This window comes from Rhinoraja longicauda, chromosome 8 (assembly GCF_053455715.1).
Source record: "Rhinoraja longicauda isolate Sanriku21f chromosome 8, sRhiLon1.1, whole genome shotgun sequence".
In the NCBI taxonomy this organism is placed as follows: Eukaryota; Metazoa; Chordata; class Chondrichthyes; order Rajiformes; family Arhynchobatidae; genus Rhinoraja; species Rhinoraja longicauda.
In genome coordinates, this window is record NC_135960.1 from 7,128,490 (window position 1) to 7,144,290 (window position 15,801).

The 15,801-nt window shown below is 47.5% G+C and overlaps 1 pseudogene across 1 annotated transcript in view; it reads left to right on the plus strand.

Moving 5' to 3' along the window:
• The window catches only part of LOC144595735 (contactin-associated protein-like 5), an 852,226-nt pseudogene that overhangs the window by 398,884 nt on the left and 437,541 nt on the right, over positions 1–15,801 (plus strand). The window contains exon 8 of the transcript XR_013547532.1: positions 14,824–15,082. The product of XR_013547532.1 is annotated as a contactin-associated protein-like 5 (transcript). The remainder of the gene's footprint in view (positions 1–14,823; positions 15,083–15,801) is intronic.

Below are 15,801 nucleotides of genomic sequence, written 5' to 3' on the forward strand. Positions count from 1 at the left end.
ACTGCCTTCTGAGGCAGAGAATTCCACACCTTCACCACCCTCTGACTGAAAAAGTTCTTCCTCATCTCCGTTCTAAATGGCCTACCCCTTATTCTCAAACTGTGGCCCCTTGTTCTGGACTCCCCCAACATTGGGAACATGTTATCTGCCTCTAATGTGTCCAATCCCCTAATTATCTTATATGTTTCAATAAGATCCCCCCTCACCCTCCAGTATATAACATGACACTAAGGAAAAAAAGGCTTAGATACAACAGAGATGTCTCAGAAACTTTTAGATAGTGTGATGTCTTGAGAGGTCGTGAGCTTTTCTCTTGAAGGTTGGGAGGTGTGGGTGCCGGAAATGAAGACAGAAAAGTTCTTGTTTTCTAACTTAAATTCCATATATTTAGTCTTTTCCAAAAACAGGTAAACTTAATTGTTTGCAGACAGGTACACAAAACCAAAACAGGTAGTGAAATCAAAACTGTAGCTTGCTGCCTTCTTACAACATATAACTCAAACACTGCAAACACTGCTTCTCTCCCTCTCCCTCTCCCTCTCCCTCTCCCTCTCCCTCTCCCTCTCCCTCTCCCTCTCCCTCTCCCTCTCCCTCTCCCTCTCCCTCTCCCCTCTCCCTCTCCCTCTCCCTCTCCCTCTCCCTCTCCCTCTCCCTCTCCCTCTCCCTCTCCCTCTCCCTCTCCCTCTCCCTCTCCCTCTCCCTCTCCCTCTCCCTCTCCCTCTCCCTCTCCCTCTCCCTCTCCCTCTCCCTCTCCCTCTCCCTCTCCCTCTCCCTCTCCCTCTCCCTCTCCCTCTCCCTCTCCCTCTCCCTCTCCCTCTCCCTCTCCCTCTCCCTCTCCCTCTCCCTCTCCCTCTCCCTCTCCCTCTCCCTCTCCCTCTCCCTCTCCCTCTCCCTCTCCCCTCTCCCTCTCCCTTTCCCTTGTCTTGGCAATGTCTTGCCTATTTGAGTATCTATCTAAATATCCTTTAATCTTGGTCATTTAGGGCGGCACGGTGGCACATCGGTTGAGTTGCTGCCTCACAGTGCCAGAGACCTGGGTTCGCTCCTGACTACAGTTGCTGTCTGTATGGAGTTTGTACGTTCTCCCCGGGCCCTGTGTGGGTTTTCCCCCGTTGCTCCAATTCCCTCCCACACTTCAAAGGTGTGCAGGTTTATTGGTCCACTGCAAGTCTATCCTGACTTAAAATGTTTCTCCAGGGGGAGTACTGGGGGGGGGATGGGGGTGGGGAGTGCCGAGAGGGAGTGGGGGGATGGTAGGGGTGGGGGGGGGGGGGGGTGGTAGAGGGGGGGGGGGGGTTGTGGGGGGAGGCTGGCGCCACAAGCAACGGCAGGCAGTAGGACTGTACGATATTGTAACTTTGTCGGCGCCAGACTCTTGTTCACTGCCTAAGTTGTCAGCAAAGACAAAGCTTTTCACAGTACCTCGGTTACCCTAGTTTAGTTTAGTTTAGTTTAAATGTCACGTGTACCGAGGTACAGTGAAAAGCTTTTGTTGCGTGCTAACCGGCCAGCGAAAAGACAGAACATGATTACAATCGAGCATATTCACGGTGTAAAGACCAATGATAAGGGAATAACGTTTAGTGCAAGGTAAAGCCAGGACAGTCCGATCAAAGACAGTCCGAGGGTCACCAATGAGGTGGGTAGTAGTTCAGCACTGCTCTCTGGTTGTGGTAGGATGGTTCAGTTGCCTGATAACAGCTGGGAAGAAACTGTCCCTGAATCTGGAGGTGTGCGTTTTCTGTGATAGGAGAGGGGAGAAGAGGGAGTGACCAGTGTACTCGAGGTACATGTGAAAACAAAGTATCATTCATTCACTCATTTATTTATTTATTCCTTCATTCATTCATTCATCTATTCATTTATTCATTCATTCGTTCATTGTCCTACCCAAAGGCTTGCTTATTCCTGCTATTCATACGCCTGTTTATAGCACTTTGTCAGAATCTGGAGTTTGTCAGAATAGCACTTTGTTGAAAGACTGGAGTAACTAGGCTTGTATACACTGGAATTTAGAAGGATGAGAGGGGATGTTATCGAAACGTATAAGATTATTAAGGGGTTGGACACGTTAGAGGCAGGAAACATGTTCCCAATGTTGGGGGAGTCCAGAACCAGGGGCCACAGTTTTAGAATAAGGGGTAGGCCATTCAGAATGGAGATGAGGAAAATCTTTTCAGTCAGAGGGTTGGGAATCTGTGGAATTCTCTGCCTCAGAAGGCAGTGGAGGCCAATTCTCTGAATGCATTCAAGAGAGAGCTAGATAGAGCTCTTAAGGATAGCGGAGTCAGGGGTTATGGGGAGAAGGCAGGAACGGGGTACTGATTGTGAATGATCAGCCATGATCACATTGAATGGCGGTGCTGGCTCGAAGGGCCGAATGGCCTCCTCCTGCACCTATTGTCTATTGTCTAATCTTCAGTTTGCTTTCATTTATCACCATGGTGTCTAGCCACTGATGTAAACTTTCCTGCATTTTAATTATCGCTCATTCCTTATTACTCATTCCTTATCATCTGCCCACTTTTGATTGATCGATTAAAAGGTACAGCATGGAAACAGGCCCTTCGGCCCACTGAGCCCATGATGACCAGTGTAGAGGAATCGAGGACCAGAGGACATAGGTTTCAGGTGCGGGGGGGGGGGGGGGGGGGGGTAGATTTAATAGGAATCTGAGGGATAACGTTTTCACACAAAGAGTGGTGGGTGTATGGAACGAGCTGCCGGAGGAGGCAGTCGAGGCAGGTACCATTGCAACGTTCAAGAAACATTTAGACAGGTACATGGATAGGACAGGTTTGGAGGGATATGGGCCAAATGCAGGCAGGTGGGTGGAGTGTAGATGGGACATGTTGCCCAGTGTGGGCACTGTATGACTCTATGCCTCTTTCCACTGTATGACTCTATGACTTTAATACCAGATGTGAGATTTCATCAGACCTGAAAAGGGAAGAAAACATAGAAACATAGAAAATAGGTGCAGGAGTAGGCCATTCGGCCCCTCGTGCCTGCACCGCCATTCAATATGATCATGGCAGATCATCCAACTCAGTAACCTGTACCTGCCTTCTCTCCATACCCCCCGAACCCTTTAGCCACAAGGGCCACATCTAACTCCCTCTTAAATATAGCCAATGAACTGGCCTCAACTACCTTCTGTGGCAGAGAATTCCACAGACTCACCACTCTCTGTGTGAAGAAATGTTTTCTCATCTCGGTCCTAAAAGACTTCCCTCTTATCCTTAAGCTATGACCCCTGGTTCTGGACTTCCCCAACATCGGGAACAATCTTCCCGCATCTAGCCTGTCCAACCCCTTAAGAATTTTATATGTTTCTATAAGATCCCCCCTCAGTCTTCTAAATTCCAGCGAATATAAGCCTAGTCTATCCAGTCTTTCTTCATATGAAAGTCCTGCCATCCCAGGGATCAATCTGGTGAACCTTCTCTGTACTCCCTCTAAGGCTAGAACGTCTTTCCTCAGATTAGGAGACCAAAACTGTACACAATACTCCAGGTGCGGTCTCACCAAGGCCCTGTACAACTGCAGCAGAACCTCCCTGCTCCTATACTCAAATCCTCTTGCTATGAATGCTAACATACCATTCGCTTTCTTCACCCTAGGAAGCTATTCAAACTCAAATACATATTTCTACAAGTTATTTTTTTTCAAGGTAAGCTTTTATTTCACAGGAATAAAAGCTGCCCTGCTGCCTTGGGAAGTATCGACCAACTGATGAGGAAAAAACTTCAGTCTTCAATAGACAATAGACAATAGGTGCAGGAGCAGGCCATTCGGCCCTTCGAGCCAGCACCACCATTCAATGTGATCATGGCTGATCATTCTCAATCAGTACCCTGTTCCTGCCTTCTCCCCATACCCCCTGACTCCGCTATCCTTAAGAGCTCTATCTAGCTCTCTCTTGAATGCATTCAGAGAATTGGCCTCCACTGCCTTCTGAGGCAGAGAATTCCACAGATTTACATCTCTCTGACTGAAAAAGTTTTTCCTCATCTCTGTTCTGAATGGCCTACCCCTTATTCTTAAACTGTGGCCCCTGGTTCCGGACTCCCCCAACATTGGGAACATGTTTCCTGCCTCTAACGTGTCCAACCCCTTAATAATCTTATATGTTTCGATAAGATCCCCTCTCATCCTTCTAAATTCCAGTGTATACAAGCCTAGTCGCTCCAGTCTTTCAACATATGACAGTCCCGCCATTCCGGGAATTAACCTAGTAAACCTACACTGCATGCCCTCAATAGCAAGAATATCCTTCCTCAAATTTGGAGACCAAAACTGCACACAGTACTCCAGGTGCGGTCTCACTAGGGCCCTGTACAACTGTAGAAGGACCTCGTTGCTCCTATACTCGACTCCTCTTGTTATGAAGGCCAACATTCCATTGGCTTTCTTCACTGCCTGCTGTACCTGCATGCTTCCTTTCAGTGACTGATGCACTAGGACACCCAGATCTCGTTATACGTCCCCTTTTCCTAACTTGACACCATTCAGATAATAATCTGCCTTCCTATTCTTACCACCAAAGTGGATAACCTCACACTTATCCACATTAAACTGCATCTGCCATGCATCCGCCCACTCACGCAACTTGTCCAAGTCACCCTGCAACCTCATAGCATCTTCCTCACCGTTTACACTACCACCAAACTATGTATCATCTGCAAATTTGCTAATGGTACTTTTAATCCCTTCATCCAAGTCATTAATGTATATTGTAAATAGCTGCGGTCCCAGCACCGAACCTTGCGATACCCCACTGGTCACTGCCTGCCATTCTGAAAGGGACCCATTTATCCCCACTCTTTGCTTTCTGTCTGCCAACCAATTTTCTATCCATGTCAGTACCCTACCCCAATACCATGTGCTCTAATTTTGCCCACTAATCTCCTATGTGGGACCTTGTCGAAGGCTTTCTGAAAGTCAAGGTACACCACATCCACCGGCTCTCCCCTGTCAATTTTCCTAGTTACATCCTCAAAAAAATCCAGAAGATTAGTCAAGTATGATTTCCCCTTCGTAAATCCATGCTGACTTGAAACGATCCTGCTACTGCTATCCAAATGCTCCGCAATTTTGTCTTTTATAATTGACTCCAGCATCTTCCCCACCACTGATGTAAGGCTAACTAGTCTATAATTTCCCATTTTCTCTCTCCCTCCCTCCTTTATTAAAAAGTGGGATAACGTTAGCTACCCTCCAATCCACAGGAACTGATCCTGAATCTATAGAACATTGGAAACTGAGCACCAATGCATCCATGATTTCTAGAGCCACCTCCTTAAGTACCCAGGGTTGCAGGCCATCAGGCCCTGGGGATTTATCAGCCTTCAGTCCCATCAGTCTACCCAACACCATTTCCTGCCTAATATGAATCTCCTTCAGTTCCTCCATCACCCTAGGATCTCTGGCCACTAGAACATCTGGGAGATTGTTTGTATCTTCCTTAGTGAAGACAGATCCAAAGTACCGGTTCAACTCGTCTGCCATTTCCTTGTTCCCCATAATAAATTCTCCTGCTTCTGTCTTCAAGGGACCCACATTTGTCTTAACTATTTTTTTCCTCTTCACATACCTAAAAAAGCTTTTACTATCCTCCTTTATATTATTGGCTAGTTTACCCTCGTACCTCATCTTTTCTCCCCGTATTGCCTTTTTAGTTATCAAACCAGAAAATAGTGAGGCCTATTTAGAAATCTCGGATGCAAAGCCTTTGAATGCGCAAAAGTGATTTATTCTCTGCCTGTCAAAATCGCACATATTCAAAAGAACCTTGAGGGTCGACAGGCAGATGGAATGTTATTCTCGATGCCTTGCAATGCCTTGGCAGGCGGTAGGCTGTCTGGTTAGTCATCTGTTGCACCTTGCCTCTCACCACTTTGTCAAACCTGATACTTCCCTGTGCCCGCACCAGTTGCTCACCACTTTAACACCCCCTCCCATTCCCAATCTGACCTTTCCATCCTGGGCCTCCTCCACTGTCAGAATGAGGCCCTAGCGAAAAATTGGAGGAACAGCACCTCACATTGCGTTTGGGCAGCTTACACCTCAGCGGTAGGAACATTGACTTCTCTAACTTCCTTGCTTTCCCTCTCTTTCTCTCTCTCTCTCTCTCTCCATCCCCTCCCCGTTCCCAGTTTTCCCACCAGTCTTATAAGAAGATAACTGCAGACGCTGGTACAAATCGAAGGTTTTTATTCACAAAATGCTGGAGTAACTCAGCAGGTCAGGCAGCATCTCGGGAGAGAAGGAATGGGTGACGTTTCGGGTCGAGACCTTTCTTCAGACTGATGTCAGGGGGGGCGGGATAAAGTAAGGATATAGGTGGAGACAGGAAGATAGAGGGAGATCTGGGAAGGAGGAGGGAACGGGAGGGACAGAGGAACTATCTAAAGATTCCCAACAGTCTTACTGTCTCCGACTCCATTTTATCTCTGTGCCGTCCACTCCCCTGACATCAGTCTGAAGAAGGGTCTCGACCCGAAACGTCACCCATTCCTTCTCTCCCGAGATGCTGCCTGTCCCGTTGAGTTACTCTAGCATTTTGCGTCCATCTTCGGCTTAAGCCAGCATCTGCAGTTTTTTCTTGTACACTTCTCTGAGCCCAGTGATTCTGGCACGCAGGAGGAATGGATCAAAATGCTCTATAAATCTCTGCATGGCTGAGCATGTGGCATATTTTTAGGTTTTTAGATTTAGAGATACAGCGCAGAAACAGGCCCATCGGCCCACCGGGTCCGCGCCGCCCAGCGATCCCCGCACACTAACACTATCCTACACCCACTAGGGACAATTTTTATATTTGCTCAGCCAATTAACCTACATACCTGTACGTCTTTGGAATGTGGGAGGAAACCGAAGATCTCGGAGAAAACCCACACAGGTCACGGGGAGAACGTACAAACTCCGTACAGACGGCGCCCGTAGTCAGGATCGAAACTGAGTCTCCAGCGCTGCATTCCCTGTAAGGCAGCAACTCTACCGCTGCGCCACTGTGCCGCCACGCATATTAGCTTTAACATGTTACTGAACTGCAAAGAGAATCGGCCGCTGGGAAAATCATGTTATCGCAAAAAGCTGGAGTAACTCAGCGGGTCAGGCAGCATCTCAGGAGAGAAGGAATGGGTGACGTTTCGGGTCGAGACCCTTCTTCAGACTGATCATGTCGCTTTTGGCAAAACCGCTGTCTCCAGAAATACTTAACATCTAACTTAGATCAAGAGAAGAATTTGCAGATTTGGTGTCAATAAAAGAATCATAAGGCACAGGAGCAGAATTAGACCATTCAGCCCATCAAGTTTACAGTAGACAATCGGTGCAATCGGTCCTGGGTGGTGAATCTGTGGAATTCTTTGCCACCGAAGGCTGTGGAGGCCAAGTTGGTGAATATTTTTAAGGCAGAGATAGATAGATTCTTGATTAGTTCGGGTGTCGGGGGTTATGGGGAGAAGGCAGGAGAATGGGGTTGAGAGGGAAAGATAGTTCAGCCACGATTGAATGGTGGAGTGGACTTGACGGGCCGAATGGCCTAATTCTGCTCCTATCACTTATGAACATTATGAAAGTGATTTATCTTCAGTAAAGGAAATTCAGAGGTGGCGGTGAAGGCAGATCTGACAGTGGCATTTAAGAATCTTTGAGATAGACACACGGGTGTGCAGGGAGTGGAGGGATATGGATCAAGTGCAGGCAGAGAAGATGAATTTAACTTGACGTCTTTGAACATAGAAACATAGAAAATAGGTGCAGGGGGAGGACATTCGGCCCTTCGAGACAGCACCACCAGTCATTGTGATCATGGCTGATCATCCAAAATCAGTAACCCATGCCAGCCTTCTCCCCATATCCCTTGGTTCCATTGGCCGCCAGAGCTCTACCTAACTCTCTCTTAAAATCATCCAGTGATTTGGCCTCCACTGCCCTCTGTGGCAAAGAATTCCACAAATTCACAACTCTCTGGGTGAAAAAGTTTCTTCTCACCTCAGTATTGAATGGCCTCCCCTTTATTCTAAGACTGTTGCCCCTTGTTCTGGGCTCCCCCAACATTGGGAACATTTTTCCTGCATCTACCTTGTCCAGTCCTTCTATAATTTTATACGTCTCTATAAGATCCCCTCTCATCCGTCTAAACTCCAGTGAATACAAGCCTAGTCTTTTCAATCTTTCCTCATAGGACAGTCCCGCCATCCCAGGGATCAATCTCGTGAACCTACGCTGCACTGCCTCAATTACAAGGATGTCCTTCGTCAAATTAGGAGACAACAACTGTACACAATACTCCAGATGTGGTCTTACCAGGGCCCTGTACAACTGCAGAAGAACCTCATTACTCCTATACTGAAGTCCTCGCATTATGAAGGCCAACCCAAGCTTTCTTCACTGCCTGCTGTACCTGCACTCCAATGCCTATTTTGTGCCTGTGCTAGGTACAAGATTTCTTGTTACAGATGGTGACAAATACTTTCATGGAGTACCCAATTATTCACGCCACCGTGGTGTCTGGTCTAATTCTGCAGTGGTTATCATTGTTTTGATTCAGGCTGTTTCCTTTTGTTCTCGGCTGCATTGTCGAGCTGTCCAGCCCACAGCTTGAAGCTGATTTGTCAAACATCAGCTTTTCAAAAGCAGTCTAGCACAGTAATTTTTAAAATCGTTTTTGGCAGAGGTTGGAAAGAGGCAGGGATGAAAGGAAATTCTTTTCTTCTCTGTGCGTTGGTAGATGACAGCAGGAATGATGCGATCAGACAAAAAGAAAGGAATATTTCTCTTTGCTTTGAAACAATCATTTTTTACCAGTGGAAGTGGTTCAGGCAGGTACTGTGAGAACATTGAAAGGACATTTGAACAGGTATATGGGTTACGGGCAAACGCAGACATGGAATTCGTCTAGATAGACATCTTAAGTTCATAAATTACTAAGTGACAGGAGCAGAATTAGGCCATCCAGCCCATCAAGTCTACTCCGCCATTCAATAATGGCTGGTGTATCTCTCACTCCCAACCACCTTCTCCTGCCTTCTCCCCATAACCCCTGACACCCGTACTAATCAAGAATCCATCCATCTCCGCCTTAAATATATCCATTGACTTGACCTCCTCAGCCTTCTGTGGCAATGAATTCCACAGAGTCACCAACGTCTGACTTAACAAATTCCTCCTCATCTTTTTTAAGGAACATCCTTTACTTTTGAGGTTATGAACTCTGCTCGAAGACTCTCCAACTAGTGGAAACATCCTCTCCACATCTACTCTATCATCCAAGCTTTTCTTGATTGGCATGGTTGAGTTGGGCCTTTTTGTGTGCTCTATGACTCTGTGACTTTGATTAGTACGAGTGTCAGGGGTTGTGGGGAGAAGGCAGGAAAATGGCAGGGAAATCAATCACCCATGATTGAATGGCGGAGTAGACTTGATGGGCCGAATGGCCTAATTCTGCTCCTATCACTTAAGTCAAAGGTGCAGTCATTTTTTGAGATAGTGATCTATTAATTTCCTCTAGCTCTGAATAATAAATGGAATTTTTGTTTTGGAAACTGGTGTATCAAACTGACCAAGCAGGCAGGTACAGCAGGCAGCGAAGAAAGCTAATGGCATATTGGCCTTCATTGAGAGAGGATTTGAGTTTAGGAGCAAGGAGGTCCTACTGCAGTTGTACAGGACCCTGGTGAGACCACATCTGGAGTAATGTGTGCAGTTTTGGTCTCCTAATTTGAGGAAGGACATTCTTGGTATTGAGGGAGTACAGCGTAGGTTCACCAGGTTAATTCCTGGGATGGCGGGACTAACATATGATGAAAGAATGGGTCGACTGGGCTTGTATTCACTGGAGTTTAGAAGGATGAGAGGAGATCTTGTAGAAGCATGTAAAATTCTTAAGGGATTGGAAAGGCAAGAAGCAGGAAAAATGCTCCCCATGTTGGGGGAGTCCAGAACCAGTGGTCACAGTTTAAGAATAAGGGGAAGGGGGATTTAGGACTGCGATGAGGAAATAACTTTTTCACCCAGAGAGTTGTGAATCTGTGCAATTCTCTGCCACAGAAGGCAGTGGAGGGCAATTCACTGGATGTTTTCAAGAGAGAGTTAGCTTTAGCTCTTGGGGCTAATGGAATCAAGGGATATGGGGAGAAGGCAGGAACGGGGTACTGATTTTGGATGATCAGCCATGGTCATATTGAATGGTGGTGTTGGCTCGAAGGGCCGCATGGCCTACTCCTGCACCTATTTTCTATGTTCCCTATGCTCTTTGACCTCTTCTTGTGACTAGAACACTCAAACGTCTTCACATGGGGTGGGCACGTTGGCGCAGCGGTAGAGTTGCCGCCTTACGGCGCTTGCAGCGCCGGAGACCCGGGTTCCATCCCGACTGCGGTTGCTTATCTGTACGTGCATTTGCACGTTCTCCCCGTGACCTGCGTGGGCTTTTCTCCGAGATCTTCAGTTTCCTCCAACACTCCAAAGATGCTCAGGTTTGTAGGTTAATTGGATTGGTGTAAGGGTAAACCAAACGCAGGCTCGGCGATCGTTTCACTCAACACCTTCGCTCAGTCCGCTTTAACCAACCTGATCTCCCGGTGGCTGAGCACTTCAACTCCCCCTCCCACTCCCAGTCTGACCTTTCTGTCATGGGCCTCCTCCAGTGCCACAGTGAGGCCCACCGGAAATTGGAGGAACAGCACCTCATATTTCGCTTGGGCAGCTTGCAGCCCAGTGGTATGAACATTGACTTCTCCAACTTTAGATAGTTCCTCTGTCCCTCTCTTCCCCTCCTCCTTCCCAGTTCTCCCTCTATCTTCCTGTCTCCACCTATATCCTTCCTTTGTCCCGCCCCCCTGACATCAGTCTGCAGAAGGGTCTCGACCCGAAACGTCACCCATTCCTTCTCTCCTGAGATGCTGCCTGACCTGCTGAGTTACTCCAGCATTTTGTGAAATAAATACCTTCGATTTGTACCAGCATCTGCAGTTATTTTCTTACACTAAATTGTCACTAGTGCGTGTAGGATAGTGTTAATGCACGGGGATCGCTGGTCGGCGTGGACCCGGTGGGCTGAAGGGCCTGGTTTCCACACTGTATCTCTAAACTAAACTAGACTAAAATTAGCTCGCCTGCACTTGCTGTGGTTTTTAATTTGCAGGATTTTTTGATATTGATGGGGGTTTTTTCCTGTCGGATAAAAGCTCAGTTATACATCTCCACACAATTCGTCGGCTTATGAAATCTTCCGCCCGGACACAAGATTGGTCACCAGGCGACAGACTAGACTTACTTAAAATGTGCGAATTTCCACGGGAGTTTATTGGCAGCCGACAGTGTTAGTGTCGAGCTGGGAGTTATTCTCATTAATTAATACACACAGGGGTGAGAATGAATTAACTTGACAACTTTCGATTGGAACTGAAAATAAAATGTTGGACTTATTCGCAGGTCAGCTGGACCTGTGAAAAGAGAAAGGGAATTTTAATGTTTTTTTTGGGTAGCAGATCCTTCATCAGGTAGCTTCTGCACATTTTTGGTTTTGCTCCAGAGTGGCTGTTTGAGCCAAAATGGTAATTAAATTGTTACCGCGCCTGGTATTCCCATTGGGTCTCCCATCCAAGACCTGTAAGAAAATAACTGCAGATGCTGGTACAAATCAAAGGTATTTATTCACAAAATGCTGGAGTAACTCAGCAGGTCAGGCAGCATCTCAGGAGAGAAGGGATGGGTGACGTTTCGGGTCGAGACCCTTCTTCAGACTGAGTCAGACATCCACGTACTAATCAGGCTCGACCCGGGCCTGCTTAGCTTCACAATTTGGCATTTTCAGACCTAGTGTGGCTGTAAATCTAAATAAGGGTCCGGACCTGAAACGTTGCATGCGCCTGTTCACTCCACAGATGTTGCCTGTTCCACTGAGTTCCTCCATTATTTTGTGCTTTAATACTTAATCAAAATTCGTAAGGGTTCGGAGCGTAATAAGCGAGTTCGGTATCTCGACAGCGCATGCCCGGGTCCCAGGTCACTCGCGCTAAACATTCCAGCCGGCTGAGCTGCTGCGTGCATACAAGACCTGCCTTTCATCCGTGTTTTCTAGTTTTGCTTCTTCGAGGAAAGAAAAATACTGCTTTCAAAAACTATTAACTCGAGACCCTTCTTCAGACGTCTGGAGAATAACCGAGTTCGGTATCTCGCCTCTTCAGACTTCTGAAGAAGGGTCTCGACCCGAAACGTCACCCATTCCTTCTCTCCCGACAAGATGCCCATACCGCTGGGTTACTCCAGCATTTTGTGTCTACCTTCGATTTAAACCAGCATCTGCAGTTTTTTCCCTAGAGTTTGAAGGGAGGTGGGCAGGAACAGATTCCCCGTTGCCAATTGACAGTTGTGGCTGTGACACACATTCTGATTCCACTTATTCAGGCGATACGTGCTGGCCCCACATCCCAAAATTGCACAAGTGCACATGGTTTTGCCCAATAACGTAAAACAAAATAAATAACAAAGTCAATCATATGCTCATTCAAATAGGGTCCTGTAAGCATGTCCATTACATACAAGGATGAGAGGAGATCTTATAGAAACATGTAAAATTCTTACGGGATTGGAAAGGCAAGAAGCAGGAAAAATGCTCCCCATGTTGGGGGAGTCCAGAACCAGTGGTCACAGTTAAAAATAAGGGGTAGGGGGGATTTAGGACTTCGATGAGAAAAAAACTTTTTCGCCCAGAGAGTTGTGAATCTGTGTAATTCTCTGCCACAGAAGGCAGTGGAGGGCAATTCACTGGATGTTTTCAAGAGAGAGTTAGATTTAGCTCTGAGGGCTAATGGAATCAAGGGATATGGGGAAAAAGTAGGAATGGGGTGCTGATTTTGGATGATCAGCCATGATCATATTGAATGGTGGTGTTGGCTCGAAGGGCCGAAGGGCCAAGTTGCAATGCAAAAGAAAACCGTCACAATCTCACTCACCCACCGAAGCATCTATATACTAAAACTCTCGTTTGTTTGTTTGTTTGTTCCTGAACTACAGCCAAAACGGTGCACGATAGCGCGACAATATTAGGCCCACCTTACTCACCGTCGTCCCTTTGGTGCTAATGGGAGAAGTTTCATTGAAATCGGTTATTCACATTCTAAAGTTTAAATCTATCTCCTAGGGAGGGGGGGGGGGGGGAGGAGAGAGAGGGTGCTGCATCAATGCAGGAGAGGTTTGGGCCCAACGGGTCTACTTGGTCTATAAAGCAATAAAACCAACAAAATCATCGCAGTTTTGTACAAATTAACCATAAATACACATCGGTAATAGTTTTGAAAGCAGTGTTTTCTTACCTCGAAGCAGCAAAACTGATGTACAGCACTGATTTACAGCATTTTGGTCAACGTGGGTTGTGTTTAAATGTGCTGTACAGATAAAATTGACTTGACTTGACATGACAAAACTGGAAAATACGGATGAAACGCAGGCCTGTATCCACACAGCAGCTCATCCAACGAGAATGTTTAGCGCGAGTGACCTATGACCTGGGCATGCGCAGTCGAGATACCGAACTTGCTTATGAGGCAGTTCGGCCCATCAAGTCAATTCCGCCATTCAATGATGGCTGATCAATCTTTCCCTCCTAACCCCATTCTCCTGCCTTCTCCCCATAACCCCTGACACCCAAATTATTGCATTTGGCCGATCTAATGATTTTACACATCTGCCATCTAGATAGAGCTCTTAAGGATAGTGGAGTCAGGGGGTATGGGGAGAAGGCAGGAACGGGGTACTGATTGAGAATGATCAGCCATGATCACATTGAATGGCGGTGCTGACTCGAAGGGCCGAATGGCCTCCTCCTGCACCTATTGTCTATTGTCCATTGTCCAAGCACCATCTTGTTAATCCTGCCTCAGCACAAGTCTTTGCTCCATAATATCTGCCTGAAAGCTGATGAGGGGGGAAACTCATTGAGACTTACCGAATGGTGAAAGGCCTGGATAGAGTGGATGTGGAGAGGATGTTTCCACTAGCGAGAGAGTCCAGGACCATAGGCCGTAGCCTCAGAATTAAAGGACGTACCTTTAGGAAGGAGATGAGGAGGAATTTCTTTAGTCAGAGGATGGTGAATCTGTGGAATTCGTTGCCACAGACGGCTGTCGAGGGCAAGTCAATGGATATTTTTAAGATGGAAGATGGACAGATTCATGATTAGTTCGGGTGTCAGACGTTATAGAACAAAGGGATTGAGAGGGAAAGATATCATAAGAAAATAACTGCAGATGCTGGTACAAATCGAAGGTATTTATTCACAAAATGCTGGAGTAACTCAGCAGGTCAGGCAGCATCTCAGGAGAGAAGGAATGGGTGACGTTTCGGGTCGAGACCCCCTCTTCAGACTGATGGGAAAGATAGATCAGCCACGATTGAATGGCGGAGTAGACTTGATGGGCCGAATGACCTGATTCTGCTCCTATGACATATGAACCTCTGAGCTACCCAAGAGGGCTGGGCAGTGAGTTCCCTCAGATAGAACGACAGGGTAGACATGATGGGCCGAATTGCCTAATTCTGCTCCGATGACATATGAACCTGAGCTAACCTAAGAGGGCCGGGCGGTGAGTTCCCGCAGATAGAACGGCGAGGTAGACCTGATGGGCCGATTGGCCTAATTCTGCTCCGATGACATATGAACCTCTGAGCTAACCCAAGAGGGCCGGGCGGTGAGTTCCTCAGATTGAACGTCGGGGTAGACTCGATGGGGCCGAACGTCCGCATTCCGCCCCCGCTGGACTTGTGAACCTCCTCGGAATTGACGCGCCTCTTTTCCTTCTGCTTTCCCAGGGAAACGTCACGTTCTCCTGCACGGAGCCGCGCACCGTTCCGGTCACGTTCACGGCTCCCGGGAGTTACTTGCTGCTGCCGGGAAGGCCGCAGAGGGACGAGGTGTCCCTGAGCTTCCAGTTCCGCTCCTGGAACGGGGACGGGCTCCTCGTGTACACCAAGCTGCAGGAAGCATCGGGGGCCCTGCAGGTCCACCTCAGCCACGGGACACTGAGAGCGGCCCTTCATAAATCAGGGAGCCAGGCCGCCATCGCCACAGGTAATTACAGCGCTGTCGTGTCAGAAGATCAAAGTCAAGTCAAAGTCAATTTTATTGTCAATCCTCAGCCAGTTTATACAGACAGAAAATCGAAATACCGTTTCCCACAATCCCGAGGAACAAAGTGCATAAAACTAAGTTAAAATTAAAAAGGCACAGCAAACAACAATCAACATAAAATATAAAATATAGTCACTTCAAATGCGTTAAAAAAATTTTTTTAAAGTGTCTGGTGCTGGATGTGCGTGTGTGTGGGGTGTTAAAGTCCAGGTCCAATAGGGGCAGGGGAGAGAGGAGGAAGGGAGGGGAGAGAGTTCAGCATCCTGACAGCCTGGTGGAAAAAACTGTTCTTTAGTCGGGTGGTGCTTGACCTCAGGCTGCGAAACCTTCTCCCTGAAGGCAGGAGGGTGAAGAGGCTGTTGGAGGGGTGGGAGGGGTCACCCACAATGCTCAATGCTTTGCAGGTGAGGCGGGTGGTGTAAAGGACCAGGAGTGTTGGGAGTGAGGCGCCAGTGATCCTCTCAGCAGTGTTCACTATGCGCTGCAGGGTCTTGCGGCTGGAGGCTGTGCAGCTGCCGAACCACACAGTGATGCAGCTGCTGAGGATGCTCTCGATGGCGCCTCGGTAAAAAGTGTACATGATGGGTGTGGGGGCTCCCGCTCTCTTCAGTTTGCGGAGGAAGTAGAGGCGCTGCTGGACTTTCTGTACAACCAGGGAG